At 40.7% G+C, this 23,070-nt stretch overlaps 1 protein-coding gene across 5 annotated transcripts in view; it reads left to right on the top strand.

Annotated features, from left to right (window-relative positions):
* Window positions 1-1,185: 1,185 nt before the first annotated feature.
* Window positions 1,186-23,070, top strand: part of RAPH1 (Ras association (RalGDS/AF-6) and pleckstrin homology domains 1) — a 178,310-nt gene continuing 156,425 nt past the window's right edge. For all 5 annotated transcript variants that reach the window (XM_045032878.1, XM_045032877.1, XM_045032876.1 and 2 more), the window contains exon 1: window positions 1,186-1,370. The gene's annotated coding sequence lies outside the window, so the exon portion shown is untranslated. The remainder of the gene's footprint in view (window positions 1,371-23,070) is intronic.

The following is a 23,070-nucleotide window of genomic DNA, read 5'->3' as shown; positions in this document are numbered from 1 at the left end:
CTTTGAATAATTAGTATCCTCTTAAACATTCAGATAATTGGAATTTACCTGTAACGATTCTGGCCTAGATTTCAAAAATGACAAGTGATTTGGGGGGAAGGGGTCCAACATGAGATACTGCAGAGAAGGATTAGATTTTCAAAGACTCAGCACTTTTTGAAAGTGCAGTTCCCTTTTGAGTTGATTCAGGCAGGTCATTGAAAATCCCTGGGCAATTTTGAAAACCTTTTGCTTTAGAGAAGAGGGAGCTAGTGCTGGGTGTGCATAGGCCCCACTGGCCCTGTACGGTAGCTGACACCTCAGCCAAGGCTAGTGCATCTCCCTCCTGCCCCGACTCAGTCCCAGGATGTGCAGCAATCAACAGGTAGCACTGAAGGCTGAATATGTCTACACTGAACACCTATCCAGGGCTCCAACTCAGGTTTGAGGACAGGCTCCTCTTCCATCCACACATAAACCAGTCTGACTCCAGTCCGCAAGGGCTCAGGACTGAGGTCCTAGAACCCTACCGGGTGAGCGGGTGGATCAGAACTTGAATGCTGCTGTGACTCAGGTCCACGCCCTGTCATTTTGCAACATGGATGCAGCTTAAGGCAGAGCTGAGTCAGAAGTAGGGTGACCACCTTTGTTGCATAGAAATAAGGGAAAACCACATGACAAACAAGGAACAACTCTTTATTTTAAGGGATATTGGAGGGATACACACTTTCCCTTAGCCTACCATGTATTTTTCACCCCTGCACGTTTCTACTGCCCTCAAGTATACAATAGCCTAAGCTTCAGGATATAAAATTGTACATCTCCATTTTAATACGTCTCCCAGTAAGGCACAGGGGGCTGCCTGAGGGACAAATCAATGGCCTGAGAGCCCCCCGTCCCGTGCAGTGTGGACATGTTAGCACAGCTGTGAGGCCCGTTTAGGCGGTAATGTGGACGCTCAACCGTGGGCTCAGGCACAGGGGCCCCGCAGGCCGGGGCCCCGCGCGCGGCGTTCGCACGGCAGCGTAGGCGCGTGGCGGGAGCGGTGAGGGGGAAGGCGGCGCCTCCCCCTCACAGCAGGTCGGGCGCGGGGCCGGATGAATGGAGCGGGGGAGCCAGCGGGCTGCGGCGGAGGGAGCGGCGGGGCCTGCGCGCCGGAAGTGAGAGGCCGGGGAGAGCCCGGCGCGGCGGCGGGGCTGAGGCTGAGTCAGGCACTGGGGCGTGGGGAGAAGACGCGCCGCAGCCTCCGGCCAGGGACGCGCTCGGGCTGCCAGGCGGGGGCGGCTCCGCGCTGAGCGAAGGGGCCGGGAAGCGCCTGGGGGAGCCGCCGGCGCCGCGCTGCCACCATTAGCCGGGCGGCGAGAGGAGGAGCCCGGGGAGCCGCCGCCGCGGTGAGTGCCCGGGAAGGGGAGCCGCGAGCCGGTCCTCCGTCCCCGTCCTGCTCTGCCGGCAGGAGCCGCGGGCTGTATCCCCCGGCCTGGGGAGCGGGCTCCCAGCCGCGGTGTGTGGGGCAGAGCCTGGGGGCTCGCCCTATTGTCCTGTCTGGGGAGCCGGGGGCGATATGCACATCCCGGCTGGGGGCGGTGAGTTGGGGAGGGGGACAATCATAGATCGGATCTTGTGGTGCCCTGGCTAGAAGTGTGTGTAATAGAGCTGGATGGGGGGAGGAAGACGGGCTCTCCCCTGTATTTTGGGGCTGGGGGGAAATAGGAGGAGCTGGATCTTTTTTTTTTTAACCACATCCCTGCTCCCTAGGGTCACGCCAGGAAAGCTGCCACCCAAGGCAGAGTGTAGGGTTGGGATTGCCCCAGCAGCAGCAGCACCGCATCACGCCCCTCGTCTGTTACCTTCTTCATGGCTCCAGTTCTCTTCCCCCCCCCCCCTAAAAATCAGTTCAGCTCAAGCTCTGGAAAGAGAGGGTCTGATGGGGGTGGGTGTGTTTAAAGGTGCTGTGGTTTGTCTCTTTCTCTCCCCCTCTCCATTTGAATCCTGTCATCGGTTTTTCTGAGCTTGAGGTGCAAAATAAGAGCTTTAATGTAAAAATAGGAATGCGATTCATTTTGTTGAAAAGAAGAGGGTTGAAAGTAGACCGGGGATGTGAGAGGAATCTGTTTTGTAGCATTCAGACAATGTCAGCTTTAGCGAGTCCCCACCCTGTGGAGCTGAAAGCAACATAGTCCCATCCACCGACTAACCAAATGTATATGGCAATAGCTTAAAGAATCAGCACCCTTTTCCTTAATGTAGGAGGGAAAGAACAAGGCTGATTATCTACAATTTTTAATTCCTTTTTTAAAAAACGTATTTTTGTAGCTGTTTTGCCATCCATATTGGTGAGGGGCATAATGATTCTTGAAGAACCTCCCAGGCAAGGCTGATGTCTGCATTGGTTTTCATGAAGATGAGGCGAGTTTTCTAGTGCATAGTGAAAATCACCAGTGGGAGGAGAAAGAGGAGTGTCTGTATACAGAAATATATTTTGAATGTTAGAATAGCAGTTAAATTTACTGTACATCTGTATTCATTTTTAAAGCTATCAGTTGCCTCAAATAATTATCCATTTTAAAATGGAAAAGAAAAAACTGAACAGAGAAGTTATTTCATTTCTATTGGGTAATTGTCTTATTATGTGGCAGCTAATAAAATACCTATACGTTTTAGTTTGATGTTTGTATTTAGTTTTCAGCAGTGATTTTGACCTTGGTTACATGTACCCAAAAGGATAATAAAATGCACAGAAAAAGAAGCATCTACTCATTTTCTATAAATAAGGTACTGAAGTGTCTGTAAAGTCAGTTGGTGCTCTGTTGAGAACCACTGTTCTCTGTGATTGTAGACATAACTTAAAACTGTGTTGGATGCCAGAATGACTTTTATTACAGGGACATATCAACTTGGAAAACACAGTTCTGCTGAAAATTATGTAACTACTATAGTTACAAGCAACACCTAAAGTCCTTAAAACAGAAGGAAGGAAATCTTTCCAGTTTTACTTTATGCTTAGTCAGTTTCATTGTTTTTTGTGGACAGCCAACTACTCCTTTGCTGAAAGACCCTTCTGAACATAGACAAGGAATAGAAAAATCACTTGTAAGAATTTTTTTATAAGCAATAAAGAATGCCTACTGCGGACATACCATCTAAAAGATGCTGTATCAGAAACTGGAATTTTAAATTAGTTATTTAAAAAAAGACACAAAACAAGTTGACAGTGTCCCTGTGTAATATTTCGCTCTCTTTTGAATGGTAGGTGGGTGGGAGGAATACAGAGCTAATTGTTTGCCCATGCTTCAGTTAGCACGTGGCTTTCATATCTCTGGGTGGCACTGGAATACTGTTACAAGAGTCCATGGTAGTGAAGCTTTTTCACAGTATGGAATTGGGAAGTGCCTATGGAGCTTCTCCCCCACCCTCCAGATAGATGATTTCCCTAAAGTGGCTAGTTTTCAGAGCAGCACCCTGTGATGAAGTGTTCTGCTACCCATGTTTTTCTAGATTTGCTAGTAGGTGGCATGGTAGACAATATTGCTAAGAAACAAAACGCTCCAGTCAAAGAAAGGAGTACTGGTTACCAATTGTTGCATATCTTAGCCTTTTGATGATTTCATAGTACCAAGATTTTTCATATGAAAGAGAGCACTATGTGTAATATAAAACTTGTCCTCCCTGAAAAATTGCGTAATAATGTCTTGAGACCATTACCTGTAACCTTGAGTTTGTTTAAAATAGATTTTCCAAGGCAGTAGTTCATTATGATTAATTGTTTAGGAACTCTCTGTATATTAAGGTTTAAAAAAAACTTTTTTTTTTTAAAGCCAGGCTGCTTTTAATAAGAATATGTACAGAATTATATCTTTCAGTTTAAGCTTCAGTGTACTTACCGTATTTTTATTCAAAATGGGTTTTCAAATATCTTCTGGTATTGTAACTTTTTTTTTTTAGCTTACTCGCTTTTTTTTTTTTATAATAGACTGGTCAGTTTTCTTAAGCCATAAAGACATTGTGTTACTTAATCTCTCTCCCCCCCCTCCGCCCCCCACACCTTTGAAACAAAGGTAGGAGTTGGTTCTAAACTTTTTAAGCATCAGCACATCTCATAAATATCAGACCCTTTGTTCTCCTTTCTGGAATATTATTTTAGGAGGTTTATTGGGACATCTTTATCTGGTATTGTTCCAGCATTGACAGGAAGTGTAACGCTCCCTCCCCCACCCCCGCCCTTAAGAAAAAATATCTAGTGTCAAAGCAACTTTATGCCCCTGGAGGAAAAAAGTCTATCAAATAGGGACAAAGTTGAAAGCCTGAACTAGCCAATGATGTCTAAACAAATGCTAAGTAAGACACATTATGCTGAAAATCAGGCTCATTTAAACAATTTAGATCATATTCCTTAAATTCTCATTAGCAAAACCAAAACCAGAAACAAAATAACACTCCAAACAAATAAAAACTTCTTGCATTTTAGCTGAAAGTGCAAGTCATAAAATAGCCATGCAAACAGAATAGCAAGTAGATTTACTTGTGAATTTTCAAGTTAAGTAGAAAACCAAAATTTGTAACAAAATAGGGCACTGGACAACTTTCAAAACTGATATTTTAATTTATCATGTGTTGAGCACTTTGCTGACAACCTGGATCACATTAAAAGAGAGAATTTTAAAGCAAAAAAGGTGCTTTTCTACATAACAGTTAGAAATATTATGTAAGGAATTTAGGATCACCTATTATTTAGAGATGGATTTTGAAGCCTTATTCAGAGGAGCAAGTTGAAGATAACTTTAGCCTTAGTCTTCAAATTTCCTTGCTTTTGTCATTATGAAACAGATTTTACTGAATTATTTACCCAGTGGAGAGAGTCTGGAGTTCTCATCTGATTTTTGTTCACTATTTATATTTCAGTAGCACCTATTGGCCTCAGCCTGCTTGGGGTCCCATTGTGCTAGCTACTGTACATGCATAGGCCCTGATCCTGTACAGACTTAAGCATATGCTTATTTTATGCACTCGGAGTAGACCTATGGACTTGAATGGGACTACTCAGTATGTAAAATTGAGCGCTTGTATAATTTTTTTTGCAGGATTGAGGCCATAGAAAATGATTGTACTTATCCCAAAGAGTGTATAATCTTAATGCCTGTCTTTAATTTTATTAGACTCTGCAAAAATATGACCCATAAGGATTTTTAAATACATAGTTTATAACAGTGGCTCTCAACCTTTCCAGACTACTGTACCCCCTTTCAGGAGTCTGATTTGTCTTGTGTACCCCCAAGTTTCACCTCACTTAAAATCTACTTGCTTACAAAATCAAATACAAGTGTCACAGCACACTGTTACTGAAAATTGCTTACTCTCTCATTTTTACCATATAATTACAAAATCAGTCAATTGAATATAAATATTGTACTTACATTTCAGTGTATAGTATACAGAGCAGTATAAACAAGACATTGTATGGCATTTTAGTTTGTACTGACTTTGCTAGTGCTTTTTCTGTAGGCTGTTGTAAAACTATGCAAATATCTAGATAAATTGATGTACCCCCTGGAAGACCTCTGTGTACCCCCAGGGATACGTGCACCCCTTGTTGACAACCACTGGTTTATAATATATGCATGCTACGTTTGATTTATTTCCTAATTGAATAGGAATGTAAAATGTACATTGTGCCAGTAAACCACACATATGTACAATTGCTTCATGATGTTTCAATACCATTTCCTTAAACGCTTTGGGCGGGAGGGGGGAATACTTCTGGGCTCAGATGTTTTACTCAAAGGAATTTTTACAGTAGAATTAGGGTTCCCCAGAAAACAAGACTTGAAATGAAAAGACTCTCGTATTTGTGTATCGTTTAAAACTCTTTAACCGTTAAATCAGCAAAATTGATCTTGAAACATGCATAATGACACTAGACCTATGTATAATTTATATACAACAGAATATGGCTACACACAACAGTTGAGTGATTTTTAAAGAGAATAATGAAATATAATTGATACTAAAAAATAATTGCCTAATTTAGTAGTGAATAAAAGAAGCTATTTTAATGGTCCAAAACACACCTTAGTCAAATTGTAGGTACAAGTCAACAAGGATTGAACGGGTGTGACATTTTCCGCCTTTAGGTATTTGTACAACAAGGTTACGTGTTACTGGTGGGAAGCTTCCACTACCATTGCCTGTAATTGTAATTGGCCTGTAGATTGACAGGGGATTTAAGGTTCTACTGTTGTTAATCTGCAAGCATTAAATTCCCTTAAATGCTCTTTCCATTGAAAAAGGCACATCTCAAAAGGCTTAATATTATAAACTAATAAGCTATTTTGAAATAGAATCTCGCAGTGAACAATACATAACCTTCTTTAATGCCTGAATATTTTAAAATATTTTTCTAGATGAGAATTTTGTATGTTGGATTCAGAGAAAGTAAGTGTTGGTGCTAAATCAGAAGCATATTTCTGATAATTTAAAGCAGATCTAATGCATCATTTGTGATTTTTTCTTTGCCTTTGCAAATAAATGCACTGGGCAAAAAATAGAGCTATGGCTCTATATTTAAAGGTTTAACACTTTAATTATTCACTAGATGATGTTTTATAATCTTGCTGACTACGTAGGTTACTATAGGTCTTTTAATGAAGAACTCCTGAACTGTCCTTTTCTGATGGTTACCACTTGTGACAACTTCCCCACCAGGAACAGCATGTCTAAAAGCATGTGCATCAGAATGTGTAACTATGGAATAAGGATGGCAAATGGAGTTCTTCCCACCAAAGGTTTTTTGACCTAACCGAATACTAGGGAGAAGAGAAACGTGAAATGGATCCTTAAAATTCCACATGACCAAATAGTTATCTGAGCTAAAAGCTTATTAGCCCCGGAGCCTACTATCATAATTCAGTTGAATTTTGTTCTAGTAAGAAACTGACATGTTTAAAGTTACTATAAAGACTTAAAGAATCCTGTGGCACCTTATAGACTAACAGACTTGAATGCAGTGTTGTTGTAATTGTGTAGATTCCAGGGTATAAGAGAGACAAAGTTGATCCAATAAAAGATATTACCTCATCACTAGAAAGACTTGTTCATTCACCTCTTATCTCTTCAGATGAATAAGTGATATTTTTGCCTGGACATGTAAGTGTTTTGTGACAACTTGCATATTACAGTAAAAAATGATAAGAAATCTCATTAAAGTCTTTGGAAAAATTGAGAAATAAGGAATCTTTTTAATAAAGACCTCATTGTTGTACAGGGCAACTGCTAACTTATGGTTAAGTATTCTTTGTCTTGCTTCCTGAGCTGCTTCTAGAATCCAAATCTTTATTGGAAAGTTATCATTTGTGGTTTCACTGTATCAATTCACCATCTTTGCATTATTTTTAAAAGGTACTGTACTGATAGTACTCAAAGTGCAACCGTTGGCAGTGCAAGCTTCTTTTCTTCTTCTCCCTCAGTGTTACTCAACTCACATGTGGAACAGCCAACTCTAGAGTGAAAGATTAGTTCAGCCTACATGCATATTCAATCTTTTAGCATCTGAGACTGCCCACAAAGGTGCCAACAGTGGTGGATTTTGTCTTTGTTCTCTCTACCAATGTTATTAGATAGTAACTACTTTCTGACCTTACCATTCTGAATCAGATTTGCACCAATGACTTGAAGGTGTGGCATCTTGATTATTTCTGCTGTACTTCCACTTTCTACTGAAATGTCCTTAAATGTGTTTATGCTTGAAATATTTTCATAATAATATTACATCTTTATAGACAATAACTGGTAAGATGGCTTGCTTAGATTCTGACTGTTAACATAATATGTGTTGGAAGTAAATTCAAGTCTGAGTCTCTTGTATTGTGTGTGTGTTTTTGCTAAGAAATACATTTTTTGGTCTATTCTGGCAAGTAAAAGGACCACCTTCCAATATACCTGCTTTGTTTGTTCGTTTATTTGTATTGTTTCTTAACGTAGTCTGTAGACTTTCTTCTCTGTCCTAGTTTTATTGCACGTTTAGATTTATGAAGTTCTGTGGTTTAGCTCCCCAGTGTGGGTGCTGGGTTGATCCCTCTCTTCTAGTTTCATTCAGGAAATGAATAACTATTCAGGACAAAGTGATTTTTGGCATCCGCTTTCCAGGTTCCCCAATCTTTTCCTATTTCACGTTGAGGCACTATCTTCTAAGCCTCAGCCACAAGTGTCATGGAAGACAGCACCAGCAAAACAAATGCACAACAACTTTATGTAATGTAAGAATATACGCTGACTTCAGGGGTTCTTTCCAGATATTCCTCCCAGGGCATGTGTGGTTGCAATGCCTAGCTAAGCAGCTGCTCAGTAGATCTCTGACCCAGCTGCCTGCTTGTAGGAGGTTGACCCAAATGTGGTAGCCTTATCTCCTGTTCCCTTTTAAAATTCTCCTTAGTGAAATAATAGCATCATAGGATTGAAAGCTGAGCAACAGAGATCACAAAGGGTTTTTTGTTGTTGTTGTTGTACTGGTTAAAAGTAACACCTCTTTAAGGTCAGTGACTATATTTTGGAGAAAATTTAGTATCCCTGCCCCTTCAGTTTAGGTGTGATAGTTAATAATATACATCTTCTGAGACATGCTTTCGGTCTTTCAATAAGATCAGAGTTAGCACTGGTTTTATTTCTAAGGTGTAACAGGTTGGGTTAACCCCCCCCAACTCCCTAACACTGTCCAATTTTAGTGTCATAAAAGAGGGCTTAAAAAAAAAAAAGAAACATAACTTCAATTTTTAAAAAAAGTCTCTTGTAGATAATACTCCCCAAGCTTCAGTAAATGTATTCACTTTCGTTTCCAGATCATAGCCTTTCTTTCTCTCTGGATATTGCTTGTGTCATGACTCATGTTGGCTGACTGTGTCAAATTGGGAGTGGACTTTGGAGTGTTATATATTCAGCTAAACTGTGGGTGATCTAGAAGGATCAATTTAAAAAAAAAATAAGTATTTCCATAACTGAGGTGGGGGTTTTTTTGGTGGGTTTTTTTTTTTTTTTGTAGCTCAGTAATGATGTTCCAAAACAGAGTGACATTGACATGGAAAGTGTATTAGTTTTGCAAAAATTCTGTACTTCGAGATTTGTAATGTTAAGCCTATGCCTTCCTGTTTAGTGTCTGAGCCCTTTGTTTGTTGCTATTGCTAATCTTTTGTGGTTTAGAATGAAGACTACTGAATGAGACTACCGTACTTATGAAATCAAGAATTTTCTTTTCTATAACTTGTCTAATATTTGTCCATTTATTTGACTTCAGTATTCAAATTATAAATACTTTCATGGTTCGCTGCTTCTTAGATGGTGGTAAAACTATTTTATGGCTGTGGCACTAGTATCTTGGGTCCCCTATTCTTGTTTTTGCAATATCTCTAGGGAATGGAAAAGTCTTTGACCGAGTGTCCCAAGTACCCTCTTACTCCCTGCCTATATATTACTACAGGTATAGTTTGTTTCTACATCTTACTCCCTGTTTATATCTTACTACAGGTATAGTTTCCTTTCCTTGTCAGTGAAATTCTCATGTAAACCTAAGATCAGCATTATCTTACATTGAAACTTACGGGTGAAAATGCTGTAGTGATAACTAATATTATTTATTATTATTAATAATAGTTTTTAAAAACAAACTTAGATTTTGTATAAAGTTATATGTAGTCTACTTCTGGGTATTAGTGTAGTCAGAAAGTATAAATTTGTAGCTAGATTTAAGATAGTATTCAACTTGGGTCCGGGCACTGAAGTGTGTGTTGTTCCATCATATCTCCCCTGTTATCTGGCCTACCCTAGAAATCATATCTGTTGCTAGTAATGGGTGTAGGCTGTGGGTCCAGTATTGATTTTCTGAAACAGTTTAACTATAATGTAGTCCAGGACAAACAATTCAGTTCTGTTTCAGAAAGCTGCACTTAAGACTTCTTCAAGCATCTTTTTAATTTCAGAAAACTGCGATTAAACTGAACACCGGTTTGTCCTGAACTATGCTTTTTTAGTGTAGACTTGACCTCTGACTGAAACTATCCACCTGTGTCATGCATAACCTCCTTTTCACATTAAGACTTTTCGAAGTAAAGGTACAGGTCTTTTCATTAATATTCCAGTCTCAAAATTCTTTTTTCATTAGTCTGTTGATAATGAGGATTGTTCACGTCCTATTCCTGAATTCAGTGCCCCTTCCCTAATCCCGATACAATACTGGAGTGTGTTCCATTCAATATGGAATAAAACTGGATCTTTGTTTTCTTTAATAGGTCATTTTCCCATTTTTCTATTCTTTAATGTATTATTTCAAAAGTTTCTTGAACCTGCATAGGTGTTAACTTTTTCATTGTGTACAGGTTGGGTAGAATAAAGGTAATTTTATATGTTGTTAATCTCATCTCTGGGGGGCCTCGTGGCTGTGTTGATTTTGAATGCAGGAATTAAGGCATCTCCTTTTTCACTCCCAGTTTAGGTGATTTTAGATTTCTGTAATTCCTGTCTGTCACATTTCTTGATAGATTGTGTTCAACCTGTGATATGCTGTAAAAAAATCCCAAGGGTTAAGACAATTTCTGCCTAGAAACCATTTAACAAGTCTCTCGTTTCTTATCTACATAGTCACAAATCCAGTTCACTCTTACTTGGCTCCTGATTTTGCGTTGTGTGCTCTACATGTTTCCAAAGGAGATTGCCAACTCTGCAGGGTGCTTATTTGCCATTAGGAATTTGATCCATTAAATCTTACACTTTAAAGAACTATTATCAAAACATAACTGTTGCAAGAATTTATGATGTCTGTTAAATATTATTATAACAGTAATTGTCGCTTATGCTACACTGACCACATATGCTTAACTTGATGTCTTGGTAGATCACTTGGATTTTTTTTTAACTGCCTCGTTGGAAAGATCAAGAGAGCCATGCTGCTCATACATTTTTGTTTATGTAGTCTTATTAAAGTACTCAGCTGCTTTTGTGCCTTTTCTGCACTATCCAGTTGGTGATTGGATGGCAGTGGAACACTTCTTAGTTTACCATCCAGTCCTTTTATCTGTATGTATTTCAAGCTCCGGCTCCCTTGAGATAGAGATTCACCTTTTTTTCTCTTTGCAGTTACTCCGTCAACTCTACTTCTAAGTTCAACACATATTCTTGGCTCTTTGGCCTGGTCTACACTACGCGTTTAAACCGGTTTTAGGAGCGTTAAACCGATTTAATGCCACACCCGTCCACACTGAGGCCTTTTATATCGATATAAAGGGCTCTTTAAACCGGTTTCTATACTCCTCCCCAACGAGAGGAGTAGCGCTAATATTGGTATTACCATATCGGATTAGGGTTAGTGTGGCCGCAAATTGACGGTATTGGCCTCCAGGCGGTATCCCACAGTGCACCACTGACCGCTCTGGACAGCAATCAGAACTTGGATGCAGTGGCCAGGTAGACAGGAAAAGCCCCGTGAACTTTTGAATATCATTTCCTGCTTGCCCAGCGTGGAGCTCTGATCTGCATGGGTGGCGATGCAGTCCCAAATCCAAAAAGAGCTCCAGCATGGACCGTACGGATGTGATCGCTGTATGGGCAGACAAATCTGTTCTATCAGAGCTCCATTACAGAAGACGAAATTCCAAAGCAGTTTAAAAAAATCTCCAGACAGAGGGCACAGCAGGGACTCAGCACACTGCTGCGTGATAAGCGTAACGGAAAGCCAAAGAATCAAATGGACGCTCATGGAGGGAGGGAGGGGGCACTGAGGACTCAAGCTATCCCACAGTTCCTGCAGTCTCCGAAAAGCATTTGCATTCTTGGCTGAGCTCCCAATGCCTGTAGGGTCAAACACATTGTCCGCGGTGGTTCAGGGCATAGCTCGTCAATTTACCCCACCCTCCCACCCCCAGAAGGAAAAGGGAAAAAAATAGTCTCTTGACTCTTTTAAATGTCACCCTATGTCTACTGAATGCTGCTGGTAGACGCGATGCTGCGGCACTGAACTGTAGCATCCTCGCCCCCCCTCCTTGGTGGCTGATGGTACAATATGACTGATATCCATCGTCATCATCAGCCTTGTGGCAGATGGTATAGTACAGAAGGACTGGTATCCGTCCTCATCATCAGCCCATGAGTGCTACTACTTGCCAGTAGATGGTACAGAACGGCTGGTAACCGTCTTCATCATAGCAACAGGGGGCTGAGCTCCGTCAGCCCCCGCCCTTCATGTATAAAGAACAGATTCTGTTCTGCCTGGACTATCATAGCAGCTGGAGGCTGCCTTTCCCTCATTTTATCTCACTAACAAGTCACTGTTTCTTATTCCTGCATTCTTTATTACTTCATCACACAAATGGGGGGACACTGCAACGGTAGCCCAGGAAGGCTGGGGGAGGAGGGAATGAACAGGTGGGGTTGTTGCAGGGGCACCCCCTGTGAATGGCATACAGCTCATCATTTCTGCAGGATCTGACATGGAGCGGCTGTGCTCTCTGGTTCTCTAGTACACTTGCCCCATATTCTAGGCAGGACTGATTCTATTTTTAGATACCATAAAGGAGGGATTGACTCAGGGAGTCATTCCCATTTTTGTCTATTGCGCCCCCGGCCGATCTCAGCCAGGGGCACCTATGACAGCAGCAGATGGTACAGCACAGAAGGACTGGTAACCGTCATCTCATTGCCAATTTACAATGGCATGGTAGATGGTACAGAACGGCTGATAACCATCTCTGCTATCATGCAAAAGCAAATGAATGCTGCTGTGTAGTGCTGCTGAATCGCCTCTGTCAGCGGCATCTAGTACACATACGGTGACAGTGACAAAAGGCAAAACAGGCTCCGTGGTTGCCATGCTAATGGCGTCTGCCAGGGCAATTCAGGGAAAAAGGGCGCGAAATGATTCTCTGCCGTTGCTTTCCCAGAGGAAGGAGTGACTGACGACATTTACCCAGAACCACCCGTGACAATGATTTTTGCCCCATCAGGCACTGGGATCTGAACCCAGAATTCCAAGGGGCGGGGGAGACTGCGGGAACTATGGGATAGCTATGGAATAGCTACCCACAGTGCAACGCTCCAGAAATCGATGCTAGCCTCGGACTGTGGACACACACCGCCGAATTAATGTGCTTAGTGTGGCCGCGTGCACTCGATTTTATACAATCTGTTTTACTAAACCGGTTTATGTAAAATCGGAATAATCCCGTAGTGTAGACGTACCCTTTGTTTTGTTTCTGATATCTTCCTCCTTCCTTTGAAACGCTTTTTGAAGTCTTAACTTAAATCACATTTGTCTGAATTTTCTAGTATCCAAATTGTCCCTCTACTTGGTCTCTGTTAAAATAGTATTGTCTTACTTTCTCCCTTAAGTTTAATAGACCATTTGCTTTCTCTTACTATTGTGTTAGTAAGAGAGAGAGGAAAAGTAACCATGACTCTCTCTAGCATTTGGAGTAATCAGTTAATTATATAAATATTAATCATTGATTGTGTAAATTCTTTTGAACTGTGTCATTGACAGCTGTTTGAGAACTCCAAAAGAGTGTCTTGACCACTTAATCACATAATTGTTAGCCATTTTCAGATTCTAAATTTTCATAAACTGTGTTAATTAAAGCAAATGTTTCCCAGGGACTTTCTGAACATCTGCAACCATTCCTTTTGTCAGGTGTGATTAGATAACTTAAGGACCTTTCAAACTAATACATTTAGTCAAAATGTATGTACTAAATTCCCTTGGCGAAATTACTTAAGTTTTTAAAAATGTTTTAAAAAAATTTAAAGAAGCCCAAACAAACAAGCTCAATGATTACTTCATTGGAGAAAATAAGAATAAACACCTCACAGCCTACCTTATTAATGCATGGCTTAAGACAATGACTTTTCACATGGGTAGATAATTCTGGCTGACTTGGTTTGATAAGTAAAGTAAAATTTACAGACTATTCAAAAAGAGTAATTTATAACTATTGTATTTGGAAAACTTCTCTGTTTTGCTTATTAATTTCCTAGATTCTGGCATTTCTAGCAATTTAACTTTAATGATATCTGTACACAAGATTTAAAAGAGACAGTTAACTCAATAGTAATATGAAGCTTTTTAGGAGAACAGGTGAATGCAGGAACAATAGTTGTGTGTGCCAGTTTCACTGATATTACTTTTCAGAAACTAAAACCTACTTTGTAGACAGCAGTGGTGGAAAGTCTACCTTTTCCTGCACCTCTGTTGAAGTGTTCACTCCAACCCATCAGCAGATGACTTCGTTCTTGGCTTTGGCTCCTTGGGAGCAGCTCCATAGAACTGAAAAGCTACTTTTCAATTTGAGTTGCAGCAATGATATGTACACAGTAGAAAGAAGAAAAAAAAAAAGTAATGAGGTGTACTAGTAGTGTGGGATATCCTCTTGTTTTCATTTAAAAATAAAAATCCATTATTGTTAAGGATTGGGAATTTGGAAACTCTTTGCCAGAAGGAAGGTATGAGAAACTTCCCTTTCAGTAACTAAGGAAAGGAGTGGGTATGGAGAAAACTTTAAAGCTCCCATTCCCTTTCCATTGCTGACAGGGAGAAGGGTATGAAAGAATGGGAAAATGAGTGAAATTCTCAGATGAGCCTCAGAACCCATATTACTTATTAATGTGGAACATGGGTAGTGCAGTTTACTGGGTTTTTCTGTACTATTTAAACTGCAGTTGGTAATGTATTAGGATTAGATTTTTATAGGTAAATGTCAGTAAACATTGATTTCACACACGAACCAACGAAAAAATATTTCCATTGATCAAAATTTACAGGTAGGCAACATAAGAAAAAAGTTTTTTAAGAACCTATTGTTTGATTTAAAGATATTTAGGCTTGTATATTTTGCCATGTGATGTTGACAATGTGTGTTTTAACTGTTATAAAGCGTTCACTTTCTGAATCTGAATGTTTACTGTCATTGAATAATTCTGATCCCCCATAATTTCCTGTGCAGGTGAGAATTTAAATTGATAAAAATTGAAAACAGTTGTTAAAAATAAGCATTGATGATATCCATCAAAATTATTTTTAAAAATTTAATTCTGCCAAGCCTAGTAATATAGCAGTGATAAAACTGTAGTTACTGTGCTACTGTACTTATTTATGAAAGTAAAGTTTTTCTCTTGTAAGAAATGGAGCTAAAAGAAGAAATTGTGGCATACCTGTAGTGTGCAGAAAACTACCAATCCATTGTAATTGTATAGGAGCAAGTGATATTACAAGTCAATCCTTGGCCAAAAAAGTACCCCAGAAGAGGCAAACTAAAAATGAATTTAAGAATAGCTTATCACTACTTTATATTTACAAATATAAGTTAATGGTAACTTTTGAGTATTTCTGGGAAGGACTTGTATTCCTACTGAAGTTGAAAGTCCAATGCAGAGCAAACAAAACAAACTGGTTCATACTCTGCACTTTCAGATATGTTAGCAAGTGGTTTCACTTCTGAAGTCTCTTCAGTAAGAAATATATATTTAAGCGCACAAATTATATGCACTTCATCTTAATTACTGTTATTTTATTAATTAGCTTATACATATACCAGTTGATGTTAGTTAGATTAGATAGTATGTCTTCCAAAAGTTGTATGCATCATGTTGAGTCAAGAGTACTTGTGGCACCTTAAAGACTAACAAATTTATTTTAGCATGAGCTTTCGTGAGCTGCAGCTCACTTCTTCGGATGCATAGAATGGAACACACAGACAGGGGATATTTATACATACAGAGAACATGAAAAGGTGGAAGTATGCATACCAACAGGCAGAGTCTAATCAATTGAGATGAACTATCGTTAGCAGGAGGAAAAAACTTTTTGAAGTGATAATTAAGATGGCCCATAGAAGGTGTGAGGAGAACTTAACATAGGGAAATAGATTCAATTGGTGTAATGACCCAACCATTCCCAGTCTTTGTTTAGGCCACAGTTAATAGTATCTAGTTTGCATATTAATTCAAGTTCAGCAAAAACAGACTGAACTTGAATTAATATGCAAACTAGATACTATTAACTGTGGCCTAAACAAAGACCTGGGAATGGTTGGGTCATTATACCAATTGAATCTATTTCCCTATGTTAAGTTCTCCTCCCACCTTCTATGGGCCATCTTAATTATCACTTCAAAAAGTTTTTTCCTCCTGCTAACGATAGTTCATCTCAATTGATTAGACTCTGCCTGTTGGTATGCATACTTCCACCTTTTCATGTTCTCTGTATGTATAAATATCTCCTGTCTGTATGTTCCATTCTATGCATCCGAAGAAGTGAGCTGTAGCTCATGAAAGCTCATGCTAAAATAAATTTGTTAGTCTTTAAGGTGCCACAAGTACTCCTGTTCTTTTTGCAGATACAGACTAACATGGCTGCTACTCTGAAACCTGTCATGTTGAGTCAGTCTTTCTGTATGGCTGATGGGGATTTAGCCTGGATCTTTCAAAGGTAATACCAGGCTTTTGTGGATGGTCATCTACATTGGAGTGTCTTCTGACTTCAAGAATAATTTAAGGTATGGTAATATACAATAACTAAATAGCATTTCATTATGTGACATTTTATACAATTATAGTTTGGTTTAGTTTACATTATACACCTCTACCCCGATATAAAGTGACCCGGTATAACACTAATTCGGATATAACGCAGTAAAGCAGTGCTCCAGGGAGGTGGGGCTGCGCGCTCCGGTGGATCAAAACAAGTTTGATATAACACGGTTTCACCTATAACGCGGTAAGATTTTTGGCTCCCGAGGACAGCGTTATATCGGGGTAGAGATGTACAAGCTATTTTTTGGTTAGTTTAATTGAAAATATTTTGAAATGAATTTTTCTTGTTCACTTTCTGGCCCAAAGCCTGATTTAGTGAAATACTACTTTATTCTGTATATGTAGACATGTCACTTCATTATCAATGAATATTTGAATTACTTGTCACGTATGTAGTGCTTTCTATCTGAGCATCTTAGAGTCTTACAAATGATGAACCAAGTTGTTATAAGAATGGCCATTCTGGTTAAAACCAGTGGTCCATCTAGCCCAGTATCCTGCCTTCTGTGAATGGTCAGTGGCTGATGTTTCAGAGGGAATGAACAGAACAGGGCAGTTTCAAGTGATCCATTCCCTGTCTTCCAGTCCCAGTTTCTGGTGGTCAGAGGTTTAGGGATACCTAGAGCATGGGGTTGTGTCCCTGACCATCTTGATTAACAGCCATTGATGGACCTATTCTCCATGAACTTATCTAATTCTTTTTTTAACCCAGTTATAATTTTGGCCTTCACAACATCCCCTGGCAATGAGTTCCACAGGTTAAGTATTTGTTTGTTTTTTAAACATGCTGCCCACTAATTTCATTGAGTTACCTCTGGTTCTTGTGTTACATAAAGGGGAAATACACTTCCTTATTCACTTCTCCACTCCAGTCATTTTATAGACCTCTATCATATTCTCCCCCTCCCCCCTTACTTGTCTCTTTTATAAAATGAACAGTCCCAGTCTTTTTAATTTCTCCTCATATGGAAACTGTTCCATACCCCTAATTGTTTTTGTTGCCCTTCGCTGTACTTTTTCAAATCCTAATTAATATTTATATTATTTATTTATTTAGATAGGGAGACCAGAACTACATGCAGTGTTCAAGATGTGGGGACTACCATGGATTAATATAGTTGCATTATGATATTTTCTTATTATCTATCCCTTTCTTAATGGTTCCTGACATTGTTAACTTTTTTCAGTGCTGCAGTACACTGAGCAGACATTTCAGAGAACTCCAAGATCTCTTTCTCGAATGGTAATAGCTAATTTAGACCCCATCATTTTGTATGTATAGTTGGGATGATTTTTTCCAATATGTGTTGCTTTATACTTCTCAACACTGAATTTCATTTGCCATTTTGTTCCCCAGTCACCTACTTTAGTGAGATTCCTTTTGTAACTCTTTAAGTAAATATTATTTATAAATATTGTTTATGTAGGAGCACTCCCACTTTAATCTCTTGCTTCGCAGCCTAAATTAGAACCTGTCTCCTATCTTTCCCTGTGTCACTGATACCTACCTGTACTATGACCACTGGCTGATTACCATCACCCAGCGTAAGTCTGTTCATTGCTTCTGTGAAGCAATGAATGTTGTTTCTATTTTAAAGATGGGATGTAGGGGGCTCAGATTGGTTAAATGGCTTTCCTAAAATCACAGTACATGTCTGTGGATGAGCCAGGAACAGAATTCAGACCTCTGGATTCTCAGTCCTGTGGGTGAAGCACTAGACCATGTTTTCTTTTGTAACATCTGAGGGACATAGCGCAGTATACTGTCAAATATGGAAATCCGAGCTATGACTTAGAACGAGGGTGGGCAAACTATGGTCCACGGGCCGGATCGCCACCCCTGTGGCGCCGTGGGCCCTGCTCCGCTCTGGGAAGTGGCCGGCACCACGTCTCTGCAGCCCAAGGGGGGAGAGGGGTGCAGAGGGCTGAGTGCGTTGCCCTAGCCTGTGAGTACCTCCTTCAAAGCTCCCATTGGCTGTGGTTCCCTGTTCCTGGCCAATGGGGGCTTCGGGGGAGGTACCCACAGGCAAGGGCAGCATGCTCAGCCTTCTGTGCCCGCCCTCCCTCCTTCTCCTCCCCCCCACAGGGCCGCAGGGATGTGGTGCCGGCTGCTTCACGGAGTGGAGCGGCGCAGGGACAGGGCAGGCAGGCAGGGAGCTTGCTGTCACTCCGGAGTTGCTCCAGGTAAGTGACACTGGGCTGGAGCTCGCACCCCAAACCCCTCCTGCACCCCACACCCCAACTCCCTGCCCTGAGTCCCCTGCCTGCACCCCACACCGCTCCCACACCCCAACCCCCTGCCCTGAGCCCCTTGCTGCACCTCGCATCCCTCCTGCACCCCAACCGCCTGCCATGAGCCCCCTCCTGCACTCCTCCCTGCACCACTGCCCTGAGCCCCCTCCCACACTCCAGCACCCTGTGCACCCCCTTCTGCACCCCAGCACCCTTCCCTGATCCCTCTCGTAAACCCCGCACCCATCCTCTGCCCCAACCCCTTTCCCTGAGCCCCTTCCTGCACATTGAACCCCCTCCCACACCCCACACTCCCTTCTGCACCCCAATCCCCTGCCCCAGCCCTACATTCATGGCCCTGCATACAATTTCCCAACCCAGATGTGGCCCTTGGGCCAAAAAGTTTGCCCACCTCTGACTTAGAAGAATTAGTCATTGTACTACCTAGGTTTAAAAAGGCAAGAGGTAACTTGAAGTATTCTTTACTTTTTTTCACCACCATACACAGGTGCCAGGGGCTGCTCAACCACCCCACCACGCTCCGCTGCACCCCGCCCTGCCTCTTTCCACCCCTCCCCGAGCGCGCCCTGTCCCCACTCCTCCCCTTCACCCTGCCTCCCAGTGACTTTTGCATGCTGCGGAACAGCTGATCGCGGCGGACAGGAGGGCCTGGGACGGGGGAGCTGGCTGCAGGTGGGTGCTAAGCACCCACTAATTTTTTTCTGTAGGGTGCTCCAGGGCTGGAGCACCCACAGAGTGGGTGCCTATGCTACCATATAAAAAACACTCTCTTTCTTGAATTATTTACTTAAATGAAGCTGCACTATATATTGTAAAGTTTGACATAACATTTAAGTGGTCTGTTTGGATTGCAAAGTTATATTTGCAAGTTGTTTTGAGATATTTGTTTTATAGTGGTAATACAAACAAACTACATCTGGATTTTGTGACAGGCTGAAATCCACAGTGCATGGATATATTTATTGGGCTTCTTGATGGTTAAGCTACTTTACAGTGATGAACTTCAGAAACTTAATTTAAAACTAGGGTTTTATTTACAGCAGAACTGAAAATCTGCTACTCTTGCTGCCCTCTGCCTTTTCCTTCTAACATACAATATTAGAATAGAAATTAGGAATATATTTTTTCCTTTTATGTAAATTAGGCCTTAAATTTGGAGTTTGTGTGAGGGGAGCCAATAAAAGTATTGTGTTACATGCTCTAATCTAGCTTAAAACTGATAGTGGTGCAGATGTATTCCTCACTACCTCATAATGTGGCTTTTTTATAGTTATAGAAGTCTTAGCTGAACAAAACCTGTGGTTTGGCAGGAGAATCATCGTTCCATTCTTGGATTTCACTAACTGTTCAAATATAGATATATGCCTGACTGTAAGTGATCAAAAATGGCAGGACTGTTTAAAAGGGTTCCTGCACTACTGAGATGGGGAAAAAAATCTTAATGACTCTTGTTTAGAGGTAGCAGTAAGATTCTAAAGTGCTTTTCTGGCTGAATGAGGTTAGAGAAAAATGTAAAATAAAACTCCCTGAAATCATGCTGAATGGTACTCCATTTCTCATTCCAGTGTTTTACATAGTTAGAGATGCACACAAAATAAGAAATAATACACACAAAGATTTCAAAAATAGTGAAATGCAGAACTAGTAGCACTTTGCTATATCGTCAGTCTCTCAGCAAGTCTGAAGTGTTTGCAAACCCAGGGAAATGGTGTTTATTAAAAAAAACCCTTAAAGTTCAGTTTTAAAAATTGATATAGTTCTGTTGCCCTTATTTGTAAAAGCTTGTTTAACTGGAACCTACACTTTGGCTCAAATTTAATCTGCCGTGTCCTTTTATTTCAAAGGACTCTGCTAGGAGCTTGTGTATGCACCCTTGTGAGAGCTGGTCTCAGCAAATGTCTTGAAGTAGATAGTACATTTGAACTGGTGAATCATTTTTAAAGCCAACTAAGATAACTCTCTATCTATAGATAGAGAGCTATAAAAGTCTAAGCAAGTTTGTAAAATCATACAGATTTTTCAGGAAAACCCTACAGAATCCACAGTTATGCAGAAATATACTAAGCACTCCTGATCTTAATCAGTTATATGTTCTCCTTAAAAGCTACTCCTCAAGAAGAGTCTATGGTATGGTTAACTGCAATAAACAGATGGCTATGCTGTGGGAAAGGATGCCTTTACATTCTCTAGAATTTAGACCCACTAACTGCTTCAAACATGATAGGACATATTTCTAAGCAAATCCACTCTTAATTTCCTTCAGTATTTGGGAATTGACTGTTAAAATATGAATAATCCTCAGCAGGCATAATATATATTTAAAAATGTATTTGACCCCAAAAGCCTTGCTTCTTCCAAGCAGAGGGTCAAGGTGGGTGAGATAATATCTTTTATTGGACCAACTTCTGCTGGTGAGAGACAAGCTTTCAAGCCACACAAAGCTCTTCTTCAGGTAAGCCATTAGCAGTTTTCTTTATCTCTATACTTTTGATGAGCAAGCCCCAAAGGTCTTTTTCAAGCACTCAGTTAGTGATGAATACTTTGTACCAATGTGATCTTACACATGGATCCCATGGACAGTTCCTCAATAAGTTAAATGTTCAACACTTAGTGACATATTAAATTGTAGTAATACTTTCACTTCTGTGGCACCTATCATTATAGGATCTCAGGGTGCTTCATAAGTAATGAATTAAGCTTCACAACACACCCATGAAGTGGCATTTTCCCCATCTGTCTGTCTGTCTCATGTGCGTGCTTATTGGTTTGGTGATATTAGTTGTAGTTTCCAATATAAAAGAATGGATTGCGTGAAGGTCATCATCTGTAAAAGGTGCCCATCTGTAATTATGGGGAAATGAGAAATTCACTGGACCTTTATGCCTCAAAGTCCCACAAGTCTCTGAGTTGGAAACCTAACCCAGCTTTCCTTCCTCCGAGTCTTGTGCTCTAACCGTAAGTCTCTCCTTTGGTAGATGTAAGTTAACTTACTTTCAGATTTATGATGTAGTTGATCTCATCTCTTCCTGGGGTTCATATTCACTTAACAGTATTGGATAAGTTGTTATGGTCTCTTGGCACTTAAATACAAAGTACATTCTCCCAAATTTGCCCTGAGCTTATTTGGGTGAAATGTTGAGCCGATTAGCATCTTGCAGGTGAGTTGCTTGGCAAGGGTACCTCTCTTTCAGGAGAGACACTGTGTACTCAGGATAGAGCCTATTTTTAAATCCCTATTACATTAAACCCCCTTGCTGTATTTACTTTTAAATAAAATGTGTATATACTAGTTCTTCCTAAAGTGAGAAATTTCTGTCAAGAACTGTGCCTGGGAAGAGTTCAGTATCAGGTTCTGATGGGATGATGTGTGCAGGTTTTCAGTTCTAAGGTGCAATGCTGTAATTGTTAATAGAAGCATGGTTCACACTATGACAATTCTAGGGTTGTCAATGTTCCCATTATAGGTCCCTATTTTTTAGCATTTATGTAGCTTCTTGTTAGAGCAAAGGTTTGCTATTGTCTGAATTTGATCTTCCTCAAGCTGGAAATAATTTTTATCCAGACTTTAAAAACTTGCTTGCTCATATCCTGGAACCAATGTGGCTACTACAACTCTTCTGGAGGAAAGCGACTGGCTGAGCTCTCTAGAGATTGTGGGTGCTTACTTGCACATAAGTGTATTTCTCAACTACTGGAAAGATATTTCTAGTAAAGGACAAGCACTATCAATTTTCTTTCTTGACTTTTGAGTTGGTTTTGTTGGTGTTTATCAAATGGGTGGTGGCAGTTGTTGTCTACCTGCACAAGCTGGGAGGGCATACCTTTCACCTGCTTAGATAGCCAGCTGATCAGGGTCACCCACACCACTGTGGATCATGTCAAAAGATCAGTTTGTCAACACCAGGGTGAGTTGCTAGGGTTCATCATAAACTACCAAAAGTCCGGATTTGTCTCCAGTAAGTGGAGTACATAGAAACTTTGCTAGACACAGCTCGATTCCAGTCCTTCCAGGCTTGGGACAGGATTCAAGACATCAGTCTGGCTGAAAGGAGAAGAATAAGCCAGTAGGTGACAGCTCACTCTATGCTTCAAATGTAGGAGCTAATGGATGCAACAGGCATGTCCACATAAATGGACTCTTGAAATCCCAGTGGAAGCAAGCCTCAGAGTGGACACTTACACTGGATCCAGAGAATGGATAGTCTAGTGGCAGTCCAGGGAATATTTACCATTAGGAATGAGTCCTTTTACCAAACTGTAGTGATTGTGGATGCATCCAAA

Source organism: Mauremys mutica, chromosome 10 (assembly GCF_020497125.1).
Source record: "Mauremys mutica isolate MM-2020 ecotype Southern chromosome 10, ASM2049712v1, whole genome shotgun sequence".
Taxonomy (NCBI): Eukaryota; Metazoa; Chordata; order Testudines; family Geoemydidae; genus Mauremys; species Mauremys mutica.
This window is presented reverse-complemented; position numbering and strand designations above follow the sequence as displayed.